Raw genomic sequence first — 13,895 nt, 5'->3', positions numbered from 1 at the left:
CGACTATGAGTAAATTTACTGCCGTTACCACATCTGAAGGCAACTAATTCCAAATGCCAACCACTTTGTTAGAAAAAAAAAATTGTCTTGGCTGAAGGTAATTCCTATCCTGCCAGAATTTATATTTGTCTCCTACTCCTAACATTGTCATCTATAAGTATGAAGAAGTATATATGAACCCTGTAAATTCCATAACTATCTAAAATACTTCAATTGGATTCTTCTAATTTCTTTTTTCAAGACAATATTTCAGAGTTCTTAACCTATCCTCTTATGACAACCTTTTCATTCCAGGTATCATCCTATTACCCCTTCTATGAACCCTTTATAACAATTAGATGTTTTGCTTCATATAAGGAGCCTTAAATGAACACAATACTTCAAATGTGGCCTGACCAGTGACCAATAAAATGCAGTTATAACTTCTTGAGTCTTGTGTTTAATATACCTGTAAATACAAATTAAAATCTGATTTACCCTGTCATTAGCATAGAGTAACCATCAGTTTCCATACTGTAATGTTTGATATAGTTTGTGAACCTTTATGAAATTTACAAGCTTTCAGTAAATATTATAAATCCTAGTACTCAAAAATCAGATTTTTTTAATAAAATATTTTCTACCAGAGATTTGTCAGTGAATATATGAAAAGCTAATCTTGTGAGAAAAGGAAAGTATCTGTGAGAAATACATTTTCATTCAGAAAAAATATAACTAATAAGTGGCTATGTAGAGAGGGCTGTGTAATAATGATTGATAAAGAATTACATTGATCTTTAATTAAGTTAAAATGTAACTTTTAGTTTTACTAGTTTCTGTCTGTTCTGGGGTAATATACAGAAATGCATAAAATACTATGTCATATAAAAATATTTCTTTTCATTATCGTGGACTTTAACAAACAGCTTATTTGCTTGATTATAGGGTTTAATATAGTTTTGAAAATTAATATGAATTTCATAAATTGTAAGGCAGAATAGGAGATTATTTGAATTTTAACAAGTATATAAACAGAGGTAAATGATCCCCATATAGTGAAATATGTTAACTATCAGAAACAAGAAAATAAATATGAATCTAGTTGAGGCTGTTTTGTTGCAACAAATTCTGATATACCTTACACAATAAAAAACGTTTGTGACTAGTATTGCCGTGTTGGGTTGCCACTAGCTTTGAAGCTCTCATACCTCCATCAATGGGAGTGCAACACTATTACTGTAGTGACTAGTGCTTCCCTAATTATGTACTTGTTAATCACTTCTTGACTGTAAGTCTTACTCTTCAGACATGTTTGTTTTCACTTGTGGTTTAGTTATTATATATATTTTCTCATATAGTTTCCTAATTTTATAATTCTTGTTTTTTTGTTTTTTTTTGTAAATAGTTGCAATTCATTTGCATTATCTTTTCTCCTTTTTCTCTGGGGTTGGTACCACAGTTATTGGCTGCTGATGTGATAGCTATGCTCCATAGAGAATTGAATACTTTCAGGAAAATTTCTGAATAATTTGAGTGTCCTTTCATATAAGTGCCCAGGTGGATGTGGCTTTAGGCAGTATTTTTTCTCTCTCCTGAATATGTTTATCTGTTGTGTCATTTTAAGATCTTATCTGGGACACTTTCTCCCTTTGTAAACTTTAATTAGGTATGTTGTGTTTTGACTTTATCTCCTGTTTTCCTGAAAGATTCTATCCACATCATCCCAGAGGATTGATTTTTGGTCATTCTTTAGCTTTTCCTTTTTACCTGAGTATTGGAGTTCTTGCTAGTTGTTTTAGGGAATATTTGCATTCAGGAGCCTATGTATTGCCCATCCCCCACATATGCTAGTCAATTGTTTTTTTAAGTCCCAACTACTAACTCTTTGTCAGTAAGTATAATAAATATCCCTATTTTGGAAATTCAAAACCTCTGATCTGAACGCTAAAGCAATTGGTATTTGGTGGTATCGCATTACCAATGAAATGTCATGTGATGCCAATGTTCTTGTACATTCTGTTCTATCATGACTTCACATTGGTTGAGATTATCACATCACATACAATTTACATTTTCAGAATTGTTTTATTATAATATTTTGATTTTTCATAAGTTTTTAAATTGCAGTGTATGTTAAGAATACTGGAATTCTTTTCATTGCATGAAACCTTTAACACAAACATATTCAGATAATAATATTTAACAGCAGTTGCACTAAACTGATTCATTGTGATTTCATTGTTATATATTTCAGCTTCTCTAATTAGTGTTAGTTGTTTGTGATATAATTATCATTATTCATTTTAGTATTAATCTTAAAAACTGTAGTAGGCTGTAACTAACTTATAACAACATGTAATATATATATATATATGTTTATTTAGGACCATTGAATTATCACATGTAAAGTAATTTTTTTTGTGTTCAGAAGTGTTTGAAGAAACAGATCACTACCTGCTTTTATTCCTATAAGATACAAGAGGTATCCATTCATAATTTACAGTTCATTGAAAAATTCAGGTTACTCATAGTTATATATCTTCAAATTAAATGGCTAAGATGTAGAAATGTATTTATAGAGCCTTATGCATTACATTATTTTGTCATTTATAGAACCTTATGCATTACATTAGTAACAGAAGCTGTTGTTTCATATATATACATCTATATATTATTGAGAGAGTGTGTTTTGTTATTTGAAGGGGAAAAAGTATAATGTATATATTTACAGTAAGCTCTCACACATCTATATGAATAATATGCTTACATTTGTCTGTATGGAACTTTTCTCGCACATTTCTTGTTTTCTGTATGTACAAAGTATTTTACACAAATAACATTTAGCCCATGCATAATTTCTTTTAAAAAAAAAAAAAGATAAACACTATGCTAACTACAATTTCTATGGGCTTCCTTGAATTATTTAGGTCTAAAATACACATGTGAAATTCATTATAAACCATATACTTATCACTGTGTGAATACACATTTAGAAGTTTCTGCATATTGAGATTGCCTTCATTATAACTTAACATATACTTTGTAATAATTTAGCTTCATTTCATTTCACAGACTGCTACAAACACCTTTCAGCTACTTTTTTCTTTAGTCCAGGTTTTATTCTTTGTTTTTTTTTCAGTTTCTTTGTTTGAACTTTTTAAAATTGTGTAATACATTAAATGCTCATTACTGTTTTATACTCTGTACACTACCATAAATACCATTATTATTATTATAATTGTTTACTTGTAGCTTTATTAAATAAAGTTACATTTATTTGAGTTTGTATGACCACATAAAATGTTTTTCAAATAAACCAGCATTTATTGATTTGTTAAATGCCTGCAAGAAAGCTTACCTTAAATGCTGTGCATGGTATGAAAATCATAGAATAAGGAAAGTTCAAGTGAAGAGCATAATGTAACAACAAAAAACCACATTAGGATACTTGCCTGTGGTACTGTGTATACGTACTAAGTTTGTTCCAGCTAGCTTGCAGGAATACAAAATCTGATATCAAGTTTTTGCTCAGCAATCTTGAATTCCTACTCTTATTTCTACAAGGTACTTTTATTATTCATTAAAAATTCAGATTACTAGTAGTTACACATCTAATTAAATGGCCTAGATGTAGAAATTTACTTATAAAGCCTCATGCTTTACAGTAATAACAGAGTTGTTTTTATTTTATATATTTGGAGGAATGCTTAATCCTGATTGCTTGGGATATATGCCATACAGCCAAGGGTGTTTCCAGGATCTCTCCAAATTTACCTGCCAAATTTGATTCTGCTACCTTTAGAACTATGGAGAAGTTAACTAGATGTACACATGTGCAATTTGAGTTATTATAAAATAGGTTACGAAGAGAACAAACATTTTTTTTCAAGGGTAAGGAGGGGTGGAATGCAAAGAGAGGCTCAGAAAATGGAGAAATACAATAATCTTTGAGCTTGAATACTTTGTACATCACTTTATTGGATATAAAATATATGTTTATATTTGTGTGATTAAATCAAAAGTTCTGTACTCTTGTGCATTTGTGTGTCAGTGTTAATATGAGCAGTAGTTATTGTTTTTTATAATTAATTTCAGTGTATTTCTAAGAGAATGATATCACATATAATAAACTAATAGTTCACTTGTGGAAACTTGATCTATTCTATTATGTGACCATTGTTAATGTCTGCCTTCTGAAAGTTTTGACTCATAACGTCTAGACTGATTGTCTACTCGGGTATGAGTCATCCAAGTTTATTCGTAGGAAAGTGTACAGTTGTCTCGCATACAATGGTTCTGGGCTAATCCCCCCGAACAAAATTTTTTTTATTTTTTTTTCCAACTAATACTTTCAGTTCTATTTCTAGGAATTTTGTTACTCTCTGCAGTCAGTCTGACTGTTTTTGTAGACAGTTTGATACTTCCTTTTAAAGCCAACCAGGCTCATTTTTTATAAACAATTTATCACTCATTTATAGCAAGTTAGGGTTTGACTTCCATTTCATTTAAATATTTGGTCATTGTCTTGTTAACCCATGCCTGGCTTCTTTTTTTAGGCAATTTGTCACTGGTTTCTGTATTAGACAGTTTATTACTGTCTTTCATACTAGTTTATTACCATTTTCCCCATCTACTCTAAAATTGTCTTTAGACAGTTTATCACTGTTTTCTTAAACCAGCCTAACTTTTCTTTTTTTTTTAAATGTTTCGTAACCATTTATTTACCATTGTTGATAGCCACCCTAGTTTCTCTTGTAGACATTTGGTTACTGTATTTTATTTACAGTTAATCTGGCTTGTATTTTAAACAATTAATTACTGTCATATAAAGACAGTTTGGCATCTTTTGTCTGACAAATTGTCATTATCATTTGAGGCCAGTGATGTTTTTTTATTTTCTTGTGTAGCTAATCTGTCTCCTTTCGTCAGTACATTGTCTGTTTCTACATATTTAAATTTTTTACCAATGTTTCTTTTACTTCGTACATATGTTCAGAGAGATTTTTCTAAAGTCTCTGTGCTTGTTAACTGGCCTTCACACTTCTGAATATGATTCTAAGTATTACTTCCAAAATAGTATGTTCTTCTGCTTATAAGGTTAGTCTTTTCAGCTTTGTGCTTCCTTCTGTGTGTGAACTTTTTATAATGCATGCCACAAGTCTTCTGCATCCCTTCCCCCATTGGAAACAAATATTTCAACATGTCTCATGCATCACATCTCCACCAACAGAAGAGTGTGACTCCTATGTATCACTTCCAAACCAAAGCTTTTCATTTGGCAGGGTTCAAGTTCAGATGTTTTTCTTTCATTCCAGTTCTACACAGATTGATTTAACTTATGCTTTAATTCATTTATTTTCAAGCAGTTTTCACTTTAATTTTGAAAACATTTATTTACTTTAAAACTGTCAAATCATTAACTTGTTTGTTTGATATCAAGTGTGAATTCCAAAGTTCACATTCCCACTTTAGTTACATATAATTTGTCTTAAGCCATACTTAGGACACAGGTGCTGGCAATCCAGTGGTAAATTTATTGGCATTTATTTGCAGGGAGATTGAGCATTATAGGAGATAACTTTTGTCTTCTCTTGTTGCCTCATTTCCTTCTGAACCTTTCAATCCTGGGCATACTAGATGAGGATTTCACTTTTTTGTTTCCACCTCCCACCCAGAATTTGCTTTGCCTTCACACACCTTGTCTGAGGATTCTGTTCGGCCATTGTTGGCATTTTCAGATTTTATTTTTTGGGTATGTGATTTTTTTTGCCTATTTCTCCTGTTTCTTATGACCCATTCCCTTCCATTTTACATTATGTTGCCTCAAAACTTCATTAAGTTTTAACCCCCATTGTATTATTTTAATGTTCACACTGAGCATTTTGCCTTCCACTTGAGTTATGGCATTAGTATGCCTCATCCACATGGACTACGGATCAGTCTGCTCTCTCTCTCTCTCATCATAGGGCAAACTGTCCTTATCTGGACCAAAAATTGTTTGGTTTGGTTCTGTCTGTTTTTGGAGGGGGGGAGCAGGCCCTGAACTTCCCATTCATCTAATAGATGCCCACTATTCCTGTCTTTGTCTTACTGTAAAACTTCTGTTGCAGTATCTCATCTCAATCCATCTCATGTCAGAGGCTATTTACAGGAACTATGAATAGGTTTCTTGGAATGTTGGCTTGCATGTTATGGTCTTGCAAACATAGTTTCTTTGATGTTTGGACCTTTTCCTTCTTCCTTTGGTGCCATAATTCATTTTTTTTTTCACAATGACACATGGTCTGCCAACAATGGGTCTGATGATTATCTGGTGGGAACTTGTCTGATGGCCTTTGTTTATTGGTTTTATATCTGATCTTTTGGTTCACAGAGTATTGTCAAAAGGTTTTGTACTCCAATTTCTTATTCCTCCCCTCCTTATCCAGAATCCCTGTTTTCTTTTCTCTTTACTCCCATTACTCTTCCTTCTAACATTATAGATGGTCTCTGATGGTGGTTGGAGAAGGCTCATACCTCAGTAGGCATTCTGCTTTATTCCATGTGGTCAGGTTTAGATTTGTTCATGGATTCATCCCTTAATGGCGGTGTGTGTGTGTGTTGGTCACTGAGTGTTTCTGGGCCATTGGTCTGTGGAGGTCCTTTCTCTTCATATTAATATCCTTGAACTTCTTGCTACTTGTCAGGCTTTGTATTGTTTCCTTCATATCTCTAGAGATCGGTTGGTCATTATCCATTCTAACAGTACAACAGTGATAGCTTGTATTAGTTGTCATGGAGCATCTGGTTGAGATTCTTTTGTTTTCTCCCTTTGGATTTTCTCTTTTGGGTCCACTATCATCACATTTTTTTAATGGAGTGTCACATGCTAGGTACTTTCAATCTTGCAGCAGATAATTGTTTCTGTCAGAGTGGTCCCTTCATCCATTTTTTTTTTATGGCTTTGTGATCAGTGGAGTGCTGCTCATATTGATGCATTTCCTACCTCTATCATTCATTAGTTACCTTTGTTTTGATTCCCTGTTTCACATCCTTGAGTTCTGGCTATAGATGCCTTCAACCAGGATTGGTCAAACAAAGTCCTTTATATTATCTTTCAATCCAGTTAGTTCATCAGCTAGTGTCTCATCCATACCATTCTATGCAAAACCTTTCAATTGCTCCTGCTTAACTGGCCTGATTAACTGTGATTTCCTTGCTTACTCCAATTACTTTTTACTCAACCACATTTGTTGGTTTTGTTTCCTACATTTCATATCCTCCATTATCATGCCTGGTGAAGACATGCGTCTTCTCACGTTGGGTAGCATTTTATTTAGCTCATTCCATTTGTCCTTCATTTGTTGCTATGTATTAGGAGAAATGGAACTTTTTTGCACCTAGGTTCTGGTTCAGGGGGTTCCAGCTACTTATCCAGAGGTGTCGATCTCTTTACCTGGATTAGGTAAAGTGCAGTCAGTCTCATACTGATGTGTGGTGTTTTTTTTTTGGTTGCACACTTCATGGTCTCTCTTACGGCTCTACCTAATGGGGGCTTATTTTTTTACTTGTCATCCACCAGTTCACTGTTGGATTCTAGCTGTTATGTGTGTAGTGGTAGAATATTGTATCAGAAATTAATATTTCTCTAAACTGAAAATGTACTTCTGATATCTATTTACTTCCATTCACATTTACCACCCATCCTTGCCTCCTAACTTTCAGCAATATGTGGCATAGGTATTCTCGGCAGTTTTGGGGTGATTCATAACTGCAAATATGGAAGGGACACTGGGTGTAATCAGGTATTTTTTGCACTCTTGTTGGTAGAGAGTGGCTGCATAATCATTTACATGTAAATTTGTGGAAGCAGAATAGGAAAGGCTAGTGGTGAGTGTTGAAAATTTGAACTGTTAGAGCAGTACTAACTAAGTAAAGTTATTTTGTGAAAGGAGGTAAGTATCTATCAGAAATACATTGGTCACCCAAAACAGAAGATCAATCCTTTAACCATGATCATGATGATCTTCCCTTGTTTTCGTAATGTGAGAAAAACATTTTGATTGCTTGAAAGAAAGGAAATCTTTACAAACATATACATTAATATAAGTTTTTCACCCCTTCATCTGATGAGTTTGAAGTTTTCTTTGTGGCTGCATGATGACAATTTGTATTCCGAACTACTCATTTGGTGTTCTTATTGAGGCTGGTGTTCCTACAGGCTCTACACTGTGGCTGCTACACTGTAAAATATTTGTTAATGTCATTTCATTCCCTGTAGTACACTCAATGTGTTTCATAATGCAGTTGACACCACTGTTTGGAACCATAATGTTATTCTCATGGCTAAAAAGACATCATATTTAAATGCTCCCTTTATAATAGTGCTGAAGCAAGATTTTAGATGTCTCTTGATTGTAATTTCATTTGGAATCCAGTTGGGATGATTTTATTTGAATGCATTTTAGATAGATATTGACATTTGATAGTGTGATGTTTATTACAGTCACAATCTGAGATACATTGGTGTTATTAGCTGGTTGTTTAACTTTGACATCACGTTTTGAACACTTATTTTTTTCTTAATGTCTTTTTGTTTGTTGCTGAGTCTATTATTTTGAGGTTATCAGTATAAGGCTTTCAACTACAGTCTTTGCTTAAATGGTTTCAGGCTCCAGAGTTGTTGGAGTACTAGTTTTCCACATACTCTTTAACTCTGGTAACTATGTTTCTTGCTATTTACCCAATATTCCCTTGCATACCTCATGGATACGTGTTAATACACCACCAGTGATTTGTATGAAGGAGGTACTTTCTCTTTAAAAATTTACATTTTTATTTGTTCAGTTTGAAGCTCACTTTTAGGTCAACTTGTTGATTGCAGAAGGCTCTTGCTTTTTAATTTTAATTTGATGCCATGAGAATTGATGTAGTGTAACACAAAGTAAATAGGACGTTTGGGAATGTTTAAGTCTGGGGTTTTGGAGCTTTAATCTTTACTCGCATATTGGATTTATAGAAATGCCTAATATTTAAAAAATGTATTGATTATTGCTAGAAGGAATTATAAATGAAATATGTTTTAATATTCATACCTTCATTATGCAAATTAGAATAATAGTTGGTAATTTTCCAGATTATATGAATTAGAATCCTTATCAAATTAATTTTAAATAAACAGGCATGAATGTGATAAAATGACAGAACAGGTCAGAAAATGTTTTGTGGTGGTATCTAGTTTCAAATGTGTTGTTCAAGTTGAAGACTGTTAGATCTAAAAGAGGTAATTTTGGACACTTTTTGTTCTTCATCTGTAAACTTGATATTTCTATGTTTATAATTTAAATAATCTTGAAACTTTTTCACATGGCTGTGTTCTCTGAATACAATAAAAGTGTCATTAGTATTTCTCTTATAGACTGAAGGCTGAAATCTGGACAGACAGGACTGAAACCAGTTATTTTTGTGATAACACAAATTAGCTAATATGGGAGCAAGTGGTAAGCCCATGGCCACACCTTTAACTTGATCATATATATTTTCATTAAACTCAAAATGAGAGTCTTGAGTATAATTTCAAATAGTTTTGTAAATTGATTTTCAGTTAAGCCAATAACTTTATTGTCATCAGGAAAAATAAAATAAAAATTAGTTACCTGAGTCATTCCCTAACTATAAACTCAAAAATTTGAATCCCTCTTAAAAGTATTCTTTGGCCCATATTTTTGCTTAAAAAAACACTATTTTGGACAAGTAAAATTTTGGTACAATCTACCAAGCAGAACCAGAAACTTTTGGAAAAGTTAATTTTTTTGATTGGCTAATAATGCTGTTTTAGTCACTAAACTTTTTGTTGTGGACAAGCTGAGCATGAATGACTATGGGAGGCAATACATTATAATGTATACAGCTAATTTAGTTATATGAATTTTTTTTAATATAAGGTACAGCTTTTACAGTGAGATTTATTTTTAATACAGGCACAATGTTTCGATCATTCTCAATATCCACGTTTTAATGATGAAAAATGTTTAGTGTTGAAATCAAGATTCAGCCGATGTCAAAAAAAAAGTAAAATTTATATATATCTTAATGAGTAAGTAAATTTAAAACTATTACAATTTATTTTGTATTGCACAGTGTTTGTATGCATACACATATATAGATCGTGCAGGATTTCACAATGAAAACAAACACCAATAACACAAATATTTAGTGAGATTATTTTCTAGTACAGATGCTTATGAGAATAAAACTTCATAACTGCCTCAATTTCTTGCATTCTTATGATCTTCCAAGTAGTGTACACAACTATCTGCAAGTAGAGACTGACACTTAGGTTTTTTTTTTCCTTGATTGTTTTGCAATTCTCAAGACCAGAACCACAACCATTTGTTCATTGGTTGTAGATAAAGTCAGTAACTCAGCAGCCTTCTTACTTGTATCCATACATACTTTTTAAATGGATACCACATCAAAATTCAGACTTATTTCCTGTCTTGGAAACTTTGTGCATGATAATGTTCACATCTGCCCTTGCTTCCTCACTGCTATAGCAGCACCAGACTGTAGATAACAATCACGTTTCTCATCTCTCTAATAAGGCTTTTGTAACCCTTTTCATGACCTTGATTATGTCATTTGTAGTTAACATAAACAGGATTGTTTCTCAACATCTCTCTCTTCTTAGTCAAGCTCCATTATATAATTATTTTTTATGCCTTTATGGAAATATATAACATTTTTCCTTTCTGCCTATATTTATTCAGTACTTGCCCAAAAATGCCACAAATGCTTCATTCCTCTCTCCTTTAGAAATTTTTATCACCAAACCTCTCTGTTTCCACCTTTCCATTTTTACATTGGGCAATATTTACAATATTTTCTTTGAAAAACCATTTTTAACCAATCCTTAGCTGAGTAAGGAACTACTAGTTTTACTCCTTTTACCCTTCAACCATCTTCATACTTAAATTCATCCTTATTATGCATATATACATATACTCCATTTCTACTACCATAACTAAACATTAATCAATCATACCTTGCTTGTGATTATGTTTAACAACAGTTAACACATTCTATAATATTTAATCACAAATAGTGTTATCATAATGATCAATAATATGCTTCTTTTTTCTTATATCATACATACTTTTATAGTTACTTCATATAATAAACCATAAAAATTAACATCACTATCTCACAGATAGGTTACTATCATTTAACAATTACATCATATGACAATCAATCAACATCTTCTTTCTCAGGTCTTCTAGTCAATCTCTCTTCTCTTAATATTCTTGTTTTCAGAACTTGTGAAAGAAATGAAACACTGATTTATAGCTATTAAGGATCCATTCATTATAGTGCATAGGCCTTTCATTTAGCACAGTGTTCGAACGGCTGTATGTGATAATTGCATTTTAAGTAATTATCACAGGGTCAGATGTCTGTATGCTGGTCATCCAAAGTTCTCAAGGTTCAAACATGTAACACCAGTCAGTTGAGTGATAAGCTTTGTCTTCTGCAGTCCTTTTGAATAGATCTTGGTATAGTTTGATTTATATTAGAGCAGATGCCAAATAAGCCCAGGAAGTTATATTTTCCTTCTCCCTATTGTAAATTGTGCAGGTATGCCATACACTACTTTATGTATCTGTTGTCTTTACCAGATAACATTTCCCTTTGGGAATGGTATTTAAAACTAGGTTTTGGTCCATCTTGTGTAGATGTCATTGATGGCCAATGCTTTCACAAAACATACTTCTGCTTGTCTGAACCCTTCAACTTTTGTTATAGGGGCTTTGTCTTTTCTTTGACTGCAGTTATATTCTTCAAGGTTAGGTGAAACCCAAACATGGTCAACATAACAGCATTTCCAATCACAATCTCATCTACTTCCTTGTCATTCTCCCAGTGCATCACAATCGTTTCATAATCACTTGGATTTATCATCACAAACTGAAGATGTGGCAATTCACTTGTGCACTTTGTTATCTTAATTGCACCTTATTCATTGCCCAACACACTTCCACTTGAGTTGTCTATATTAACTTGAATAGTGTTTTCTTTACTGTTGGAGTGTCAGGTCTTTCTAAGTTTTGTATGGTAGTGTTGCTTCATAACCTTTTTTGCTATCATGTCCAGCTAACTATTCTTGTTCTCCTAACATTTGACTCTCAATCGTTTTGTCATCATCAATATAATTTTCATTCTAGGCCTCTTTGAATTCTTGAACTTTTGCATCTTGATTCTCAAAAGGTTTTTTTTTCTAATTCTGTTAAAGTTACCTTGTAATTATGTTCTATAATGTTCACTTTATGATAAGTTAACCTTATCAACTGTTTGAACTAGTTTGAATTTTGTCATCAGTCTATAAGAAATCAAACTACATCAAGTTCAGATGAGTCATCATCATCTAATTCAACCACTTAAGTGGCCTCTGATTAAGACAACCTTCTATTGTTGCCCAACCCTGTTCTGGTTTTCTTTTTAAATTTACATAGTCTATCTATCTTCCAAAATTTCATTGGAGATAGTTGCTCAGGTAAAATACACTGCTGGCCAAAATCGTAAGGCCAATGAACATAAAGAAAAAAATGCGCATTTTGTGTTGTTAGACTCAACCACTTATTTGAGTAGAGCTTAGAAAGATGAAAATAAGAAAAGAGAAAATAAAAATAAAAACTTTGTTACCATTTAATAGGGAAAATGTGAACACCATGAAATTAGCCTAAATACTAGCTGGTCAAAAGTTTAATACCATACTGAAAGGAAGTGTTAATCAGTAAACACAAAATGAAATAAAATTTAGTCATTTGTGTTCAAGCATTAGCATTGTCAACATCTCCCACTGACATCTCCTGTGTTACATTGGGTAAAAACACAGCAAAGGCTAAAAAGTTGACAGAGTTTGAATGTAGCAGAATTGTTGAGAAGCAAAAGCAAGGTCTCTCTCAATGTGCAATCGCTGGTGAGATTGGGCATAGTAAAACTGCTGTTGCAAATTTCTTAAAAGAACCTGAGGGACATGGAACGAAAATTTCAAGTGGTCGGCTCAAGACAATTTCACCGGCGTTAAGCAGGAGGATTTGATGGGTTGTCCGGCAAGACACCAGCTGATCGTCAAACCAGATTGAGGCTCTTACAGATGCAGAATGCAGCTCAAGAACAATAAAATGGCATCTACAAGAGAGGTTTTAAAAACTGCAAACGTCTTCAAAGGCCACGCCTTCTTTCACATCACGAAACAGCTCGGTTAAACTCTGTTGAGAAGCACCAAACATGGCACGTAGAAAAGAGGAAGAAGGTTTTGTTTTGATGAGAAAAAATCTAACCTGGATGGTCCAGATGGCTTCCAATGTTACTGGCATGATAAGGATATCCCACTGGAAACATTTTCTACATGAAACAGTGGAGAAGGTTCCATCATGATCTGGTGTGCTTTGTCCTTCCATGTTACAGTGTAGCTTCAGGTTATACAGGGCCTCTAACAGCAGCTGGTTACATTAGCATATTGGAGAGAGCATCCTTATTGACTGAAGGGCCTCGTCAATGTGAAAATGACTGGATATTTCAGCAGGACAATGCTACAATCCATAATTCCTGCAGGATAAAGAACTTTTTCATGGTGAATAACGTGATTCTTTCGGACCATCCAGCGTGTTCACCCGAACTGAACCCCATTGAAAATGTTTGGGGGTGGATAGCAAGGGAAGTCTATAGAAATGGATGTAAATTCTAAACAGTGGACGATCTTCGTGAAGCCATCTTCATCACTTGGAAAAACATTCCAGCCAGCCTTCTGCAAACGCTTATATCGACCATGCCAAAGCGAATGTTTGCAGTTATTCGCAATGACAGCTGTGCAACTCACTACTGAGATCTCTTGTTGTGCATTTCCTAACCTGTTTAGGACTTCTTTTTGTATGGTC

General features: G+C 33.4%; 1 protein-coding gene across 4 annotated transcripts in view; it reads left to right on the top strand.

The window, feature by feature from the left end:
* Positions 1-13,895, top strand: part of LOC143230656 (fasciculation and elongation protein zeta-2-like) — a 60,385-nt gene that overhangs the window by 15,681 nt on the left and 30,809 nt on the right. Inside the window, exon 1 of one of the 4 annotated variants that reach the window (XM_076464553.1) lies at positions 9,377-9,458. The exons of the other annotated variants lie outside the window; for them this stretch is intronic. The gene's annotated coding sequence lies outside the window, so the exon portion shown is untranslated. Of the gene's footprint in view, positions 1-9,376; positions 9,459-13,895 lie in introns of those variants that run through there. 4 annotated transcript variants of the gene reach the window in all.

The sequence above is a fragment of the Tachypleus tridentatus genome, chromosome 10 (assembly GCF_004210375.1).
Source record: "Tachypleus tridentatus isolate NWPU-2018 chromosome 10, ASM421037v1, whole genome shotgun sequence".
NCBI classification, from domain to species: domain Eukaryota; kingdom Metazoa; phylum Arthropoda; class Merostomata; order Xiphosura; family Limulidae; genus Tachypleus; species Tachypleus tridentatus.
The sequence above is the reverse complement of the archived record's forward strand: the minus strand, read 5'-3'. Positions and strand labels throughout refer to the sequence as shown.